The sequence below is a fragment of the Lemur catta genome, chromosome 1, assembly GCF_020740605.2.
Source record: "Lemur catta isolate mLemCat1 chromosome 1, mLemCat1.pri, whole genome shotgun sequence".
Taxonomy (NCBI): domain Eukaryota; kingdom Metazoa; phylum Chordata; class Mammalia; order Primates; family Lemuridae; genus Lemur; species Lemur catta.
Window position 1 is genome coordinate 220,460,709 of NC_059128.1, and position 15,601 is coordinate 220,476,309.

Genomic DNA, 15,601 nt, shown 5'->3' on the forward strand with positions numbered 1-15,601 from the left:
GTCTCTCAGGCTGTCCTTTCCTCACAGTGGCCACACCAGATTGTGGAATTGTTTAGTAGTCCATCTTTGTCTTTGGACTTGAACGCTTGAGTGTGTGGCTACTTCTCATTCATGTCAGTATTTCCAGAGCTTATTGCAGTGCCTGGCACATGCTAGGGGCTAAATAAATGCTTTTTTTTTTTTTTTGATACAATGTCTTGCTCTGTCACCTGGGCTAGAGTGCAGTGGCATGATCATAGCTCTCTGTAACCTCAAACTCCTGGGCTCCAGCAATCTTCCTGCCTGAACCTCCCGAAGTGTTGGGATTACAGTCATGAGCCATCATACCCGGCCAATAAATACTTATTGAATGAGTGAGGTTTAACTGCCTGGGAACTATGTAACCTTGGCAAATCACTTAATCTTCTGGAGTCTAAGCTCTCCTTATCTGCACAATAAGGTAATAATACCTCCTCCCTAAGACTGTTGTGAGAACTAAATGAGATAATGTACATAAAAGCATTTAGCTTGGCACTTGGCTAATAGAAGGTGTCCAATAACTTTTTAAAGAGCTCACAGAGGATTCAAGAAGTTATCTCTTCCAGCCTCCTGCTTTTATCATCATAAAAAACAAAAAGCTCCAAAACAGTCTCCTCATGGTCGAAACTCTAAATACCTCTTTAGATTAAAGGAAGAAGATGGTGACCATGAGGTGCCTCCCTTTAGGGCTGTAGATTAGATTGGGTTTCAGTCCAAAGAACAACTCTCTCAAGGGCAAGGTCTCCAGAATGCATTTCTGCCTGGGCCACACCTAAGTAGGTGAGCAGAGTTTGCATATGAAACCAAGTCAAATGATCTTTTTACCCAGACTCCTGGAAAAATAAATGCTCCAGGCTTCCACCACTCTCTAAATCAGGAAATAAAAATGAAACGGAATCAATGGTCCCAGACTGATTATGTTCCAAGTTAGGATGTTATTTCTAAATTCTCACCCATCAATCCTTTTTACTTTCTACCCTCGAGATAATATCCATTTGCCGTGCTCACTTTGGCTGCACATATACTAAAATTGGAACAATACAGAGAAGATTAGCATGGCCCCTGAGCGGATGGCACGCAAATTCATGAAGGGTTCCATATTTCTGTAAAATTCATCGAGTGTCGGGCAGATAGGAGAGGAGAGGAGGGGGTGGGTCTATTCACACCTAATGGGTGCGGTGCGTACCGTCTGGGGGATGGACACGCTTGAAGCTCTGACTCGGGTGGGGCAAAGGCAACATATGTAACCTAAATATTTGTACCCCCATAGTATGCTGAAATAAAAAAAATAATAATAATAATATCCATTTGCCTTTGTAATTGGGCACAAGGAAGGGTGAAGGCACCGCAGAGTTAAAGGGGATAGGCTGGATAAACTGGCTGTTTTTTCATTGTAATGACTCAAGTAAAATAAAATCAACATGTCATATTTGTATCTTTGTTACCATAAATGTAAGCCAAAGAAGGCTTTAACATCTGGGCATCTGAGCCTCCTCAAGTCTGGGGCTATTGAGCATGTCAGCTCAAAAAAAAAAAGAAAGAAAGAAATGAAAAAAGAAATATGTCCCATTTAGGACTAGAGGTTTGTAAACCGAAGGAAGCTGCCCAAACCGAGAGCATGGAGGGCCCATTCTCAAGAGTCATATCTCTGGAGAGCTCGTTCAATCTGGTTCAACACACATTTTCTGCCTACTTCGGGCCAGGCACTGTGCTAAGAGCTGGGGACACCAATAGCAGTAAGACACTGTGTCTGTTCTATTACTATCCGCATTTAACAGGTGAGAAAACTGAGGCACAGACAGGTAAGTAACTTGCCAAATCCCACACAGTAGAAAGAGGGAGGGCCAGGATTCAAAGCCAGGAGGAGAGGTCTACTTGCAGAGCCCAGCCCGGTAACTACCAGGCTACCCTGCCTCTTAGAGAGGCTGGTCAAATGCTCTCTAGGCGCTAACAAGCACAGAACTGCTGGACTCAGAATAGAGGGTTCATTCAGAGACAGATTCCATTGGCTCGGACTTTAGGTTTGGCTAGAGACAGTTTATATTTTTGTCTTCAGACAAGAAAGGCTATGGTAGAAAGACCTGCTGGGCTTGCAAATATAAAGGCTGACATCACATGTAAAGTATTTGGCAAAGAGTCTGACTCTTGAAAGCAACTCATCAGATACCAGAAATACAAGCGCCAGAGATCACTTGACTAAGTAGCTCAAGTCTATCTGACTAAACAAGTACTACAGGGAACATTTTTAAAGTCACTGTCCACTTCCAAAATGATTCCACAGAGACTGAGGCACAGGTTTAAAATTTTTAAAAGAAAAGAAATCAAACCTTAACTTACAAATGAGCCATATTAAAAGGTCTAACATTAGTAACACTCTTAGAACAGTGCCTGGCACCTAGTAAGCACTATGAAGTGTCCGTTAAATAAATAAATACTGGTGGCCCTCTATATGCATCCACAAATTCAAACAACTGCAGATTGAAAATACAGTATTCAAAAAAATAAAATGCAAACAATAAAAATAACAATACAATAATAAAAAATAATACAAATTTAAAAAACAATACAGTATAACAACTATTTACATTGTATTAGGTATTATAAATAAGGCCAGGCAGGGTGGCTCATGCCTGTAATCCTAGCACTTTGGAAGGCCAAGGCGGGAGGATTGCTTGAGGCTGGGAATTCAAGACCAGTCTGAGCAATAGCAAGACCCCATCTCTGCAAAAAATAGAAAAATTAGCTGGGCATGGGGGTGTGTGCCTATAGTCCCAGCTACTTGGGAAGCTGAGGCAGGAGGATCTGCTTGAGCCCTGGAGTTCAAGGTTGCAGTGAGCTATGATGACACTACTATACTCTATCCTAGGAGACAGAGTAAGACCCTGTCTCAAAAAAAAAAAAGGGTATTATAAGTAATCTACAGGTGATTTAAAGAATATGAGAGGATGTGTGTAGGTTATATGTAAATACTATGCCATTTTATATTAGGAACTTGGACATCCATGAATTTGGGTATCCACCAGGTAGGAGAGGCCTCAAACCAATGCCCATAGATGCTGAGGAATGACTGCTTATTTATTTATTTATTAACAAAGTTATATTGGCTTGAAACTACTGTATGAACAAGCAAATGTGAGAGATGGCCTCATGAGGCACACCCATGCTCAGGTGACAGTTGAGCAATATACCCATTCACAGCCATTCACACCCATTCCCCTAACTGACCTTAGAAAAATTATTCATTTCTGAGCCTCAGTTTTCTTTCCTGTTAAATGAAAATTATAACAATGACTAACCTGAGTGTGTTGTGTGTACCAAATGAGACTAGTGAGATATTAGGATTGAAAAATGTCATTACTATTCCTATTAGTCCTTATTGGGAATGTGGGGGGTGGGGGGGAGGGCGGGTGACAGGACTGGAGAGATGCCCTGAGGCAGAGAGTTGAACTCCTGGTCCTGCTGCCCAGGGTTCTCTGCCCTTCTCCCCAGCGCCCTTCCTGCCACAGCCTAACCCTCGCCACTGGCCCAGCCAAGTAGGGAGTAGGCAAGAGCTGTGTCCCTGGCACCGGGAGTTGGAACACAAAGTTCCCTCTCTCGCTTCTGGAATCAAGGTTAAGAGTTACTGGCAGGAGCAGAATAGTACACCCAAAACATCAGAGCAGCAACATTCTGGGTTAGACAGACTCTTAGGAACTGCCTGAGGACCCGATGACCCAAGGTAACCTCATTTCTGTGGGAACTGGCATTATGAGTTTTAAAAGTCTGGCTTTGTAAATACACCTTGGAATACGGAGGCTATTCCAGAAGTCAGGACTGCTTGTACAGACCAAATAGAACTGCTAGAACTACCCACAAAACGTTCCCTTTTCTTTTCACCCTTTTATTTTTTCCTTTTTGGGAGGGAGTTATAGTTACTTATTGATTTGTCTCTAGGATTAAATCAAGGCAGAAAATGAAAGTGACTCAGCAAAATATGTGAAAGACAAAACTCCACGAAGCCCTGTGTAGGAATTAGCTGCCATAGAAGATAAAAACCATAATAAAGCCATCAAGGAGAGACGCAGCTGAAAGGGAACATGAGTTCAAGAGGAGAGCAGACACCTGCAGGCCGATGGCAACCCCCTGTAAATACAGCTTTTAAGCAGCCTTCCAGTCTGCCATCAATAGCAGGGCTCGGATTAATTCTATCTAGAAGTGTTTAGAATAGGTTTCTTTACCTGCAATAATGTCAGAAAGTAACTAACATCAGATGTTATTTCATTTTCATGCCCTAAAACGCCAGCAGGTGGGTCTTATTATCCCCATTTAATAGATAAGAGAACTGAGTCTTTGGGATGTTGTGTGGTTTGCCCAAGTTCATGCAACTATGAAATGGTGAAGCCATTTTAGAGCCATTTGATTCTAGTCCGTGGTCTTTCCACCACACCATGTTGACTCCACTACATACCCCTATGAAAGAGCCACACTGCTAAACTTCCAAAAGGTAGACAAGAAGAGAAAGCATCAGTTTGGAAAGTAGAATAACATTTGGTTCTCATGCATTTAGAAGGGAAGTTCAGTTCACCTTGGAATGATACCGTTAGCTGTCTGACAACTGATGGATGTTTTATCTGGGAGATGCTGTCTTTCTGGCCCACTCATTCATAGAAAAAGCATTCACTTATTCACATATATTGTATTTATTGTACTACGGATTTTTCTAGGTGGTAGGGATAGAAAGACAAGAAACACTGCTATGTTCCAAAACTTACATGTATGTTATGTATCTTCTTTTCTGTGTATCAGTTATAGACAAAAGAAGCCTACCTGCTAGGGGGCTTACTTTCCAGTGGGGCTGTAGAGGACTAATGGGAAGTGCATTATAGGAACTGCATGAGAAGTGTTGGGGGTCACAGAAGGCTCAGTGTTTTGGTCATCTTGTGCAGTTACTCCTGAGGCAAGTTCACATACAGATGAGGCTATAGCATCCTAGAGGAATTCATTTTCACCATTTGGAATATTTTCACATTTCAAAATTGTTCTGGCAACAGATTTATACAATAGAGACCCCATACCTGTGCAGCCCAGGGCAAAACCAAATGAGAAGACCAAGGTGGACTGAGGATGGGATCAAATACCGAGATGGTTCTGATCCCCCCAAAACATAGAATATCCCAGCTGAAGTCCTCCAAGGCACAAGACCTCGTGGAGCTGAGGACCACAGATGGGTTTTATTACTGTGAGCAGGGCCAGGCCGTCCCCAGGAGGGTTTGAGCCTAAGAGTGAACATTTTGCATGGGACCACTGTTCTGCCAGCCCAACATTTTTATATGTGTGAACTATGGTTTAAAGGATTGAGGATTGTACAGGCTAATGCAAACAGAGGGAAGTAGTAGATATAAGCATTAGAAGAATTGTTCATACATTCATTTATTACTTTATTTATCCCTTCAACATTTAACCTCCAATAGAGTCCTTGCTTCAGTGGGGCATACAGAGATGAACATACCTCTCAGCTCCTAAGAACACACGTTCTAGTGGGGAGACAGGTGGATTAGCTATGAATACAGGCAGCTTTGTGCAGGTGAGCAGAGCCCAGAGGGGCTGTTGGAGTATCTTAGGATGGGCTTAACTTTGCTGGGGGTGGAGAGGGACAGTAATGTTTGAGTCTGATTTTGGAGGAGGAAGAAGGTACTGAAAGCAGAAAGCAAGGCAAGCACAAAGCCCTGTAGCTGGAAAGAGGCCAACAGGTTGAGGATAGAGAAAGCAATGCGTGGTTGGAAAGCACATTCCGGGGGCGTGGGAGATAAGGCTGCAGAGGAGAGCACAGACAGATCCTGCAGGGCTGTTGTGCACACTGAGGAGCCTGGAAGGTGATGAATAAACAATGAAGAACAAACCATAAAAAAGCTTTAGGCCTAGAAATGCCACCATCATATTTGCATTTTAATAGATCACTGAGAAAGCAGTGAGAACGACTATAAAAGGCAAAAACAACGGTGGGGGGGGGACTACTTAGAAAGCTACAGCAATAACTTGGCACAAGTAACGTGAAACATTTTTGTTATCAAAAATTTCAATAGTACAAATTCTTCCTAGCAAGAAAAAAAATTTTTTTTTTCAATAGTACAGAAGCTATTCCAGAAGTAACACATTAGCCTATGAATGAATATTTAGGTTGTTTCTAGTTTTTTTTTATTATAAACTATGAACATGCTTATATAGGTGCTCAATAAATTGTTTATGAAAAAGATGACTTCTTTGTTTTTATTTTATTTTTTTAGCAATGGGGTCCCACTCTGTTGCCCAGGCTGGAGTACAGTGGCTATTGACAGGCATGATCACAGCTCACTGCAGCTTTGAACTCCTGGCCTCAAGCAATCCTCCTGTCTCAGCCTCTTGAGTAGCTAGGACTAAAAGATGACTTCTTAAAATGGTCTTTAAAAAACTAGATGACCATCTTCTTGGCACGGCTAACAAGATGTTTAGTACTCTAATCTAGTCATGTAAAAAAAAAAATCCCTTTACTTGAGAGAACAGAGGATTCATAAGAAGTGTCTTAAAATCATAGTGGTAGATCCATTTTTGACTTCTCTTTTCCTCCCTTCTTAGGCTATACACAAGTAATATGAAAGCATGTCTCTTGACATTGACAGGGGGAGGAAAAGTATAAAAATAAATAAATAAAAAAAAAAAAAGAAAGCATGTCACAGGCACAGGTGGGGAAGATATGGCTGGAACCTCCTTTACCAAGCAGTACTTAGGTAAGAAACTTCTTCACAGATACATAACACAAATGCCTTCCTTCTTGGCCCTCACTGCTAAAGGAATGTGGCCATAGGAACTATAATAGCCATCTGGCCCAGTCTCCTGCCAGATCTGTCTTAAAACCAGTCCATGCCAACTATAACAACCTTTCTGGGAGTTTTCACGGAGTCTGATTAAAACTGTTTGAAATGATTAACAGCCCATACTTAAAGAAAATATACTTTTTCCAATTTGCAAAGAGAAAAATCATGGAAAGGAGATGTCATACTCCTAGCAGATTCAGCTAAAGAGGTTTAATCCACCTGCAGCTCTGTTTTTCAGTTTGGATCATGGACTGGTCACTCTAAAGCCCTCCCTTCTCATATCCCTTGTTCTCTCCACTGATGGAGAAGAGCATAGCCCAGTCCTCTTGACTGTGTATCAAGTGGATGTTTCTCATGTCTGCAAATAGACTGGGAGATTTTGGACAGCAGAGATCACAGCAGTGGCCTCAGCCACTAACTTGTTGAGTGATCCTTTAAAATCTAGGCCACTGGATGGTAGGGTAAGGGAAATGCTGTAGCCACAGGAGTTCAGCCAAATCTCTTATGATATCCTTTCAAATTGAGTGGAGGAATGTCGGCTGGGTGAGAATGGAGCCAATCCGCCACACCTAAGTGTTCTGATTGATTGGATGCATGGGAACCCAGAGGGAAGACTCTACGCAGGCTTTTGGTCAAAATTTTGCCCATGATTTGGCTGAGTACAATGACAACCTGATGACTCTGCTGCTGACATGAAGCCAAAGGAGACAGCGAATAGAGAGGATGTCAGAATCAGAATCCAAAGAGAGCTCAACAGGCTGGAGCAATGGGGAGAATCCAGCAAGATAAAAGTTAACAGGAAATAGGCTCGGCGCAGTGGCTCACGCCTGTAATCCTAGCACTCTGAGAGGCCGAGGCGGGTGGATCGCTCGAGGTCAGGAGTTCGAGACCAGCCTGAGCAAGAGCGAGACCCCGTCTCTACTAAAAAGAGAAAGAAATTATCTGGCCAACTAAAATATATTTAGAAAAAATTAGCCAGGCATGGTGGCACATGCCTGTAGTCCCAGCTACTCTGGAGGCTGAGGCAGGAGGATCGCTTGAGCCCAGGAGTTTGAGGTTGCTGTGAGCTAGGCTGATGCCACGGCACTCTAGCCCGGGCAACAGAGTGAGACTCTGTCTCAAAAACAAACAAACAAACAAAAAACCCCAAAAGTTAACAGGAAATAAAAGGCAAGTAAAGTGCACAGGCACTAGGTGGGCTTTTCAGAGCACACGTGCAAAGGTCTTAAGACTAGGTTAATGTGTGAGGACAGAGATGTGCTGAGGTGATTACAGACTGTATTTACAGAAGCATCATAATGTCAACAGTAAGGGAGGTGATTGATCTGAACCACTTTATGCTAGTCTGGCCACATCTGAAGATTTGTTTCCTATGCTAGGCACACCATTAAGAGAGCAAACGTATGTCTGGGCATGGCTCATGCCTGTAATCTCAGCACTGTAGGAGACTAAGGCAGGAGGATCACTTGAGGCCAGCAGTTCAAGACCAGCCTGGGCAACATAGTGAGACCCTGTCTCTAAAAAACAGAAAAAGAAAAAAAAAATTAGCCGGGCATGATGGCATGTCCCTGTAGTCCTAGCTACTCAGGAGACTAAGCCAGAAGGATTGTTTGAGCCCAGGAGTTTGAGGCTGCAGTGAGCTATGATTGTGCCACTGCACTCCAGCCTGGGTGACAGAGTGAGAACCTGCCTTAAAAAAAAAAAAAAAAAAAAAAGAAAGAAAGAAAAGGCATAGAGGTAATGTACAGGACAGTGAAAGGGCTTGAAATCATGTTTTAAAAAGAATAGTTGAAGGAATTGAGGATTTTCCCTAGAATTGAGGATTAGAAGATGAAAATATTTATGGAAACATTTGCAGACCTGACAGGCAGACAGGGAATGAAGCTGTGCCATTTGGCTGGAACTTTATAGAGGGAAGGCGTCCCTTGTAGAAGGCTGGAATAGATGGCTGGGGCCCTTCCAGTTCAGAGGCTGAATTTATCCCTCTAGCGTGTCACCGAGACCCTCTGTGTTTTAGTTTCCTTGTGATAAAATGATCTCTAAGCAGAACTCTGATCTCGAAGCCCTTTGTCTGCTCAGACAATCTGTTTGTGTATCTCTTTTTCTTTGGATTCATCCACAGGGTTGTGTATATACGGACATTAAGAAATACCTGTTGTCAGGTTACCTGGTTCTGTTAAATGAGAGGAATGGAAAGAGTGTACACTGCTCTAGGAGAGACTAGATGAAGATGGACAGCCTGCTGTTATGGGTCAAATTGTGGCCATCCAAAATTCATGTATGGAAATCCATATATTGAAACTAAGACACAGAGGGTCTCAGGGACATGCCAGAGGGATAAGTTCAGCCTCTGAATGGGAAGGGCCTCAGCCATCTATCCTAGCATTCTACAAGGGACGCCTTCCCTCTATAATGTTCCTGCCAGATGGTACAGCTTCATTCCATGTCTGCCTGTCAGATCTGCAAATGTTTCAAGAAAGAGATAATGTTGCCCATGCTTCAGAATGTGACTTTATTTGGATAGAGTCTTTAAACAAGTAATTAAGTTAAAACAGGTCATTAGGGTGGGCCCTAATCCAATATGAGTGGTAGCCCTTGTTAAACAAAAATTATGGGGAGGGCGGAGCATTGTTGTGAACTGAGCCCCTGCACTAGACCTCAACAGACCAGATTAAACTAAAATGGAGTCAGTCATGCTAAATGCCACATAATCAAACTGAAACTTTAAGGAAGTAGATAGATCTCAAAACGGACTAGTTTTTCCTGAAAACAGGAGATTCCAGTCTATCTGAGTCAGCGTCATAAGGAAGTCCCCTCTGCTTAAACCTTTTAAAAAAAGTAACCTGAAGTAATCTGATGTTAACCAATCAGTTCTGTTACCTTATTCCCACCTTGCAAAACTTGCTGTTCTGACACTGCCCAGTGGGAGCTCTCATTCTATTTTTGTTGTTGTTGTTGTTGCTGTTTTGGTTTTTTTGAGACAGTCTTGCTCTGTTGCCTGGGCTAGAGTGCCGAGGTATCAGCCTGGCTCACAGTAACCTCAAACTCCTGGGTTCAAGCGATCCTCCCACCTCAGCCTCCCAGAGTGCTAGGATTACAGGCGTGAGCCACCACGCCCAGCCTCATTCTATTTTGTGAAATGGAGGCTGCCCTGATTTATGAATTGCAAATAAAAGCCATTAGATCTATAACTAAATTTGCTAAAATTTTGTCTTTTGACACCTCATAAGAAGAGGAAATTAGGGCACAGCCAGGTACAAAGGGAAGACCATGTGAAGACACAGGGAGAAGACGGCCATCTGCACGCCAAGGAGAGAGGCCTCAGAAGAAACCAACCCTGCCGACACCTTGGTCTTGGGCTTCTAGCTCCAGAATTGTGAGAAAATAAATTTCTGTTGCTTGAGCCTCCCAGTCTATGGTACTTTGTCATAACAGCTCTAGAAAAATATACCTGGTATTTTCACCTCTCCTTTGCCCCTACATGTGTTTGGGAGAATAGGAATGGGAAGCTTTTGGTCATGAAACCCTCTTCTAAAAGCGCCCAACCATAAAGACACTTCTAAGGTTTACACGTGGATGGTATCAGTCCCTCTCAGAAATATGATGCTTTTTCTCTGGTTGCAGATTTTGCAACTAGAACAGACTCTAGATCAGAGATTCCAGACTAGTACCCATCCATGGGTTGAATCTGGTTCACAAACATGTTTTTTTTTCTTTTGGTCCCCACAAATATTAAAAATTCTTTTGAAATAGTGGTGAATATTTAAAACTTGAGGAGCTTTCACATTAACACCCAGATTTCTGGCTTCTCCTAGACAATAAGATTTGTCTTCACTGGGCCTTCCTGGCAACAGTCTGTGGGAATGAAGCAATGGTCCTCTCTTTAGAAGGGGCCTGCACCTAACCTATCATCCCCACCTGGCCCACTGCATTTGTTTACCTGGCCCTGTTCAGTATTTGTATCTGTGACCCTTGTAGACTAAAAAGGCCAAAAATATGTTCTCCTCCACACTTTAGAAGGTCATCACAGAATGTCTTAATAGCAAGACATATGGTAATTATGATTGTAATACTAACTTTGTATTTTATTCAACTAGCAATGCCTATACTACATTTGATTTCCTGGATCTTGATTAAAAGCTGAGCACAAAACTGGGAGTGCGATACCATAAGAAAGGGTCACTGAAGCATGGAGAACTGAGGATTAGGGAAGACTGAAGACTGGAAATCAGAGGACTAGCTGAACTTGGCCTCTGGCAGCTGGACCAGAGGTTCCAAACAATTAGCAGCTTGGTATGCAAGTACTGCATTTGCAAAGGATAATTTATATTGCCAAAACCAACAAGGAATGTTGCCTGAAGTTCCCCAGGATTGAAAGCAGTAGAATCAGACATAGGGTGTGGCCGAGGACGCTGTCTCTCTGCCATGCTTCTCTGAGACCAACTGACGCTATTAGGTTGAGGACTGCATGAAATGCCTTCATCTATTCTCTTTCTAGAACACACAAAAAAATTGATTTAAGATCTGATCAGTCAAATTCTAAAACATTAGGAATGGCTCAGAAGAGCTAAAATAGGCTTTGTTGCAGGTGAAAGGGCTATGCTTCGTGAGACATGAACAATCTTAATTGCCACAAAAGGAATTTACGAGCTTACAAGGAAGCCAAAATCACCTCAAAAGATGGAAGGAAGGAGAATGTCCCTTCACACCACATCCATTGTATTGAGCAACTTTTCACAAGGCACTATGGTAGTCTAATTCCACTTCAAATGCTGTAGCAATGGTAGGAGGAGAAGAAAGAATCAGCTAGGAGAGAATTCACATGCTCCTTTCTGGTCAAAGGAAGAGTCAGGAAATTGAGAAAACAGGCCCTGAAGAGATCCATCACTTAGCTCTCTTATAGTGATCCAGGGAAGAGGACTTTCTTACTGGAACTTTCTGTTTGTATCTTATGATTTGTAAGACCTGGCAGTGGAACCAGGTGTCACTGTTCAACTTGAAATTCAGCAATGTGAAAAGAAAAATAAGTCTTCCCAAGAACCTAATTCAACCCAAATCTTGTAATGTAATTATTTCTCATGATGAGATTAGGGCTGTTTAACATACAAGAATTAGAATTTACTTAGAATCATTCAATGGCTCCTCTTGCACTTAGAAAAAAAGTACAATTTCTTGCCCTGGCATCTATCCATTGGCTACTTCCCTGACTCATCTTTTGAATTCTGTATTCTGACCACCCTACTCTTCTTTAAGTTCCCCTTATACTGTGTCTCTCTCATCTTTGTGAAAGGGCTGGCCTTGCAAAAAATAACAGGAAAATACCTAATCCTACAACTTCCCCAGTAACAGTTAAAGATCAATCCTATGAGTTCTCTCACTAACACGTGCCCTGCAGGAGTTCCGTTTTGCACAACTTCTGAAAGGAGCTGAATGAATGGAAAAGAGATGTAAATCTCTTTCTTTCAACATTGTTTTTTGAGAATCTGCTTTTACAGAGTTCCTGAGTAAACAGCAGCAGAACGAGCTACAGCCTCCAGAGGACAGAGTCACGTCTCCTGGGATAATCCCTTCTCCAAGGAAGGCAGGAAACCAACTTTTGGACTTAGACATTATTGCAGCTTTTGTTATCTACTGACAGCCATCACTATTTTCTCTTTGTCCCCTTTAAAATCAGCGAGCCACTTGGCCTCGCTGCTGGCATCTCCCTTCTCTTTCTTTGGGATGCCACGCCAACTCCCTGCTCTCTTCCCCCACATTTCCCTTCTCTTTCTCGCCCTTTCTTTCTCTTTCTCTCTCACTCTCTCATTCTCTCTATCCTTCTGAGAGCATAAAATAAACTTTTTTTTACTTTTATATATCTTAATCTCTGCGTGAGAAATCTTTCTCCACCTGCACCATGAGCATCTACTAGCCTTTCCCCCCAACACTTTGGACATGTTCTTCCCTCTACGCAGAACATTGCCTTACTCTGCCTTTAACCATCCTTTCAGTTATCAGCTTAGATATCATTTTTCTCAAGAAGGGCTTCCCTGTTCACTATATCAGGTAAACAACCTCCCCTCACCCACTCCTTTCTCCATGGGCTCCACACCACATGTTTCTTGACACTTTTCCCTCTTATTTTTAATTTCCTTTTTAATATCTGGCTTCTGGGCTCTATCGGTAGGCTTTGTGAACAGAGACCATGTTTTGTTTATGGTTGTATCCTTTGCACCTAGCAGAGCACCTGGCATGTAATCCAGGTGCAATAAATAGTTACTTAATTAATGACCACAGAGAAGATTTTCAGAGAAGAAATAAAAAAATAACATTCATGGGTTTTGAAAATCCGAGACCATCTTTTCTTTTTCTTCTAGGCAGACCTCATTTCAGTTCAAGAAGATGGGGATCTTTCTGTATCCTAAACTGCCCTAGGAAAGGAGAAACCATAGCTTTCTTGATAGTTTGGGTTCCACATAGGCAGGTCCAGCCTAGAAAACAACATGCAGCTGAAGGCAGGGTGAATGCAGAGTCCTGCCCCAGTGCTGGAGGGAGACGCCAGGCCAGAGAGGGGAAAGGCTTATTTTGCTCTCTGAAGGATTCCACCATCCCTTCACTCCACAGGCATTTACAGAGGCCTACTCTGCTCCAGGCTATATGTTAGTGCTAATATAGCACTGTCAACGGAAAAGAAGCCAAACTCTATAAAATGATTTAGAGAGGTTTATTCTGGGCCAAATTTGAGGCCCATGGCCTGGAGCCAAGCCCTAGAAGCCTTGGGCAAGTGGACTTGCTGTGGTTGAGTTACAACTGGTTTTGTACATTTCAGGGAGACAGAAATTACAGGTAAGGTCATAAATCAATAAATGGAAGGCATACATTGGTTTGACCCAAAAAGGCAGGCCATCTCTAAGGGTGGGGGGCTTACAGGTTATATAGGTGGGTTTAAAGACTCTGACTTGTAATTGGTTAAAGAAATGAAGCTTTGTTTAAAGGCTTGTAATGTTCTAGGTTAAGATAAAGAAGACTGTTAATCAGAGACAAGCTACTGGGGATATATTTGTTGTATAAATCGAGGACCTGAAGGTTTGTCTTGCATAGCCTTAGGCCTGTTAATGGGTTACAAAGAATATCCGCAAGAAGGGAGTGGGGCATGATGAGACGTGTCTGATCTCCCTTCTCATGGCTGGCAACTCAGTTTTAGGGTATCCCTTTGGCCAACAGGGGGCCCATTCAGTCAGCTGGTTGGGGGGAGCCTCAAGATTTGGTTTTAGTTCACAGCACACAGATCTAGTGATCTGCCCTGGAGGCGCTCACAGGCTTGGTATGGGGCAGGGAGGGAGGAGTTCTTATATAAAAGAGATACTGCAATTCCTGTTCTTGTGTTATCAAAGATTGACATTTCATGTGAATGCAAACATAGCCCCACATGAAACAGAGACATTAAGCATAACACCCATAAGAGAAGATATTCAGCATCCCAGGGAATAGAAAGACAAAAAGAGAGTCCCAGGGAAACCATCAAATAGGCAATGTTAGGGTGGAAAGGCTGGTGGGTGCTCCTGGCACAGGTAGAGAAAGATTTCTCACGCAGAGATCAAGATATAAAAGTAAAAAAGTTTATTTTATACTTTTAGAGGAGGGAGAGAGAGAGAGAGAAAGAGAAAGAGACAAGAGAAGTGGGGGAGAAGAGCAGGGAGATGGCGTGGCATCCCAAGGGAAAAAAGGGGATGCCAGCATTGAGGCCATGTGGCTCCCTGATTTTAAGGGGGATGAAGAGAATAAAATAGCGATGGCTGTCAGTTGATGACAAAAGCGGCAGCAGGTAAGTAACAAAACCTGCAAGGATGTCAGAGTCCAAGAGTTGGTTTCCTGCCTTTCCTTGGAGATGGGATTATCACAGGGGATGTGACTCTGCCCTTGAGATATATAGCTGAGGCTCAGAGCTCGTTCTCCTGCTGTTCACTCAGAAACCATATAAGCAATTTCTCAGAAAAAAATTTTTTTTTTTTGAAAGAGAGAGATTTACATATCTTTTCCATCCATTCAGCTCTTTTCCAAAGTTGTGCAAGACAGATCTCCTGCCAGGGTACCTGTTAGTGAGAGAACTCATAGGATTAATCTTTAACTGTTACTGGGGAAATTGTGGGACTAGTTATTTTCCTGTTATTTTTGCAAGGCTACCCTTACAGGCAACTCACCAACCAAGCAGCCAACCTATTAATACTTCCAGTTCCCTTTTGCCCTGAGCTTGTCTTCAATGACTGGTACCCATAATTCCCTTCTTATTGCAAGTTTTCCACTATGCCACCATCCCAAATCTCCTCACAAATGGAAAGCAGATTGAACTAAATCCAGTTGTACCAGAGCAGAATGGCAGCGGGTTCCTAGGACCCCAGGCAGGAAGGCATTTCTCTACCCAGTGAGCAGACTAGGTGGTGTTAGATCCAGAGCTGAGAGAGAGACATGCGAAGCCTCATGTGTAGCAAAATGCTGTTTATTTTGAGCATCTGGGTGCAGATAGATGGAGGCTGAAAAAGGCATCCACAAGAGAAAAGGGGAGAGCCTTGGGTTTTATAGAGAGTTTTTCCAAGGGGAGTAAATAAATTCTTTTCAAACAACCAGGAGTGATAAGGAATGTAAGTTCCCCTCTTGCATTCCATTCCTTTATCTCCCTAGGGGTCTGGCAAGGGCTGCACGCCTAGGAAGGGGAGACCGGTGGGTTTTATAGGAGGTTTGGATGAAAGTTGGGGAGCGTGAATCAAAGCCTAACA

The 15,601-nt window shown here is 42.7% G+C and overlaps 1 non-coding gene across 1 annotated transcript; it reads left to right on the forward strand.

Moving 5' to 3' along the window:
- Window positions 1-1,018: 1,018 nt before the first annotated feature.
- On the forward strand, window positions 1,019-1,123 carry LOC123631135. The gene has a single exon (XR_006733008.1). It is a non-coding gene; the product is annotated as a U6 spliceosomal RNA (small nuclear RNA).
- Window positions 1,124-15,601: the final 14,478 nt, after the last annotated feature.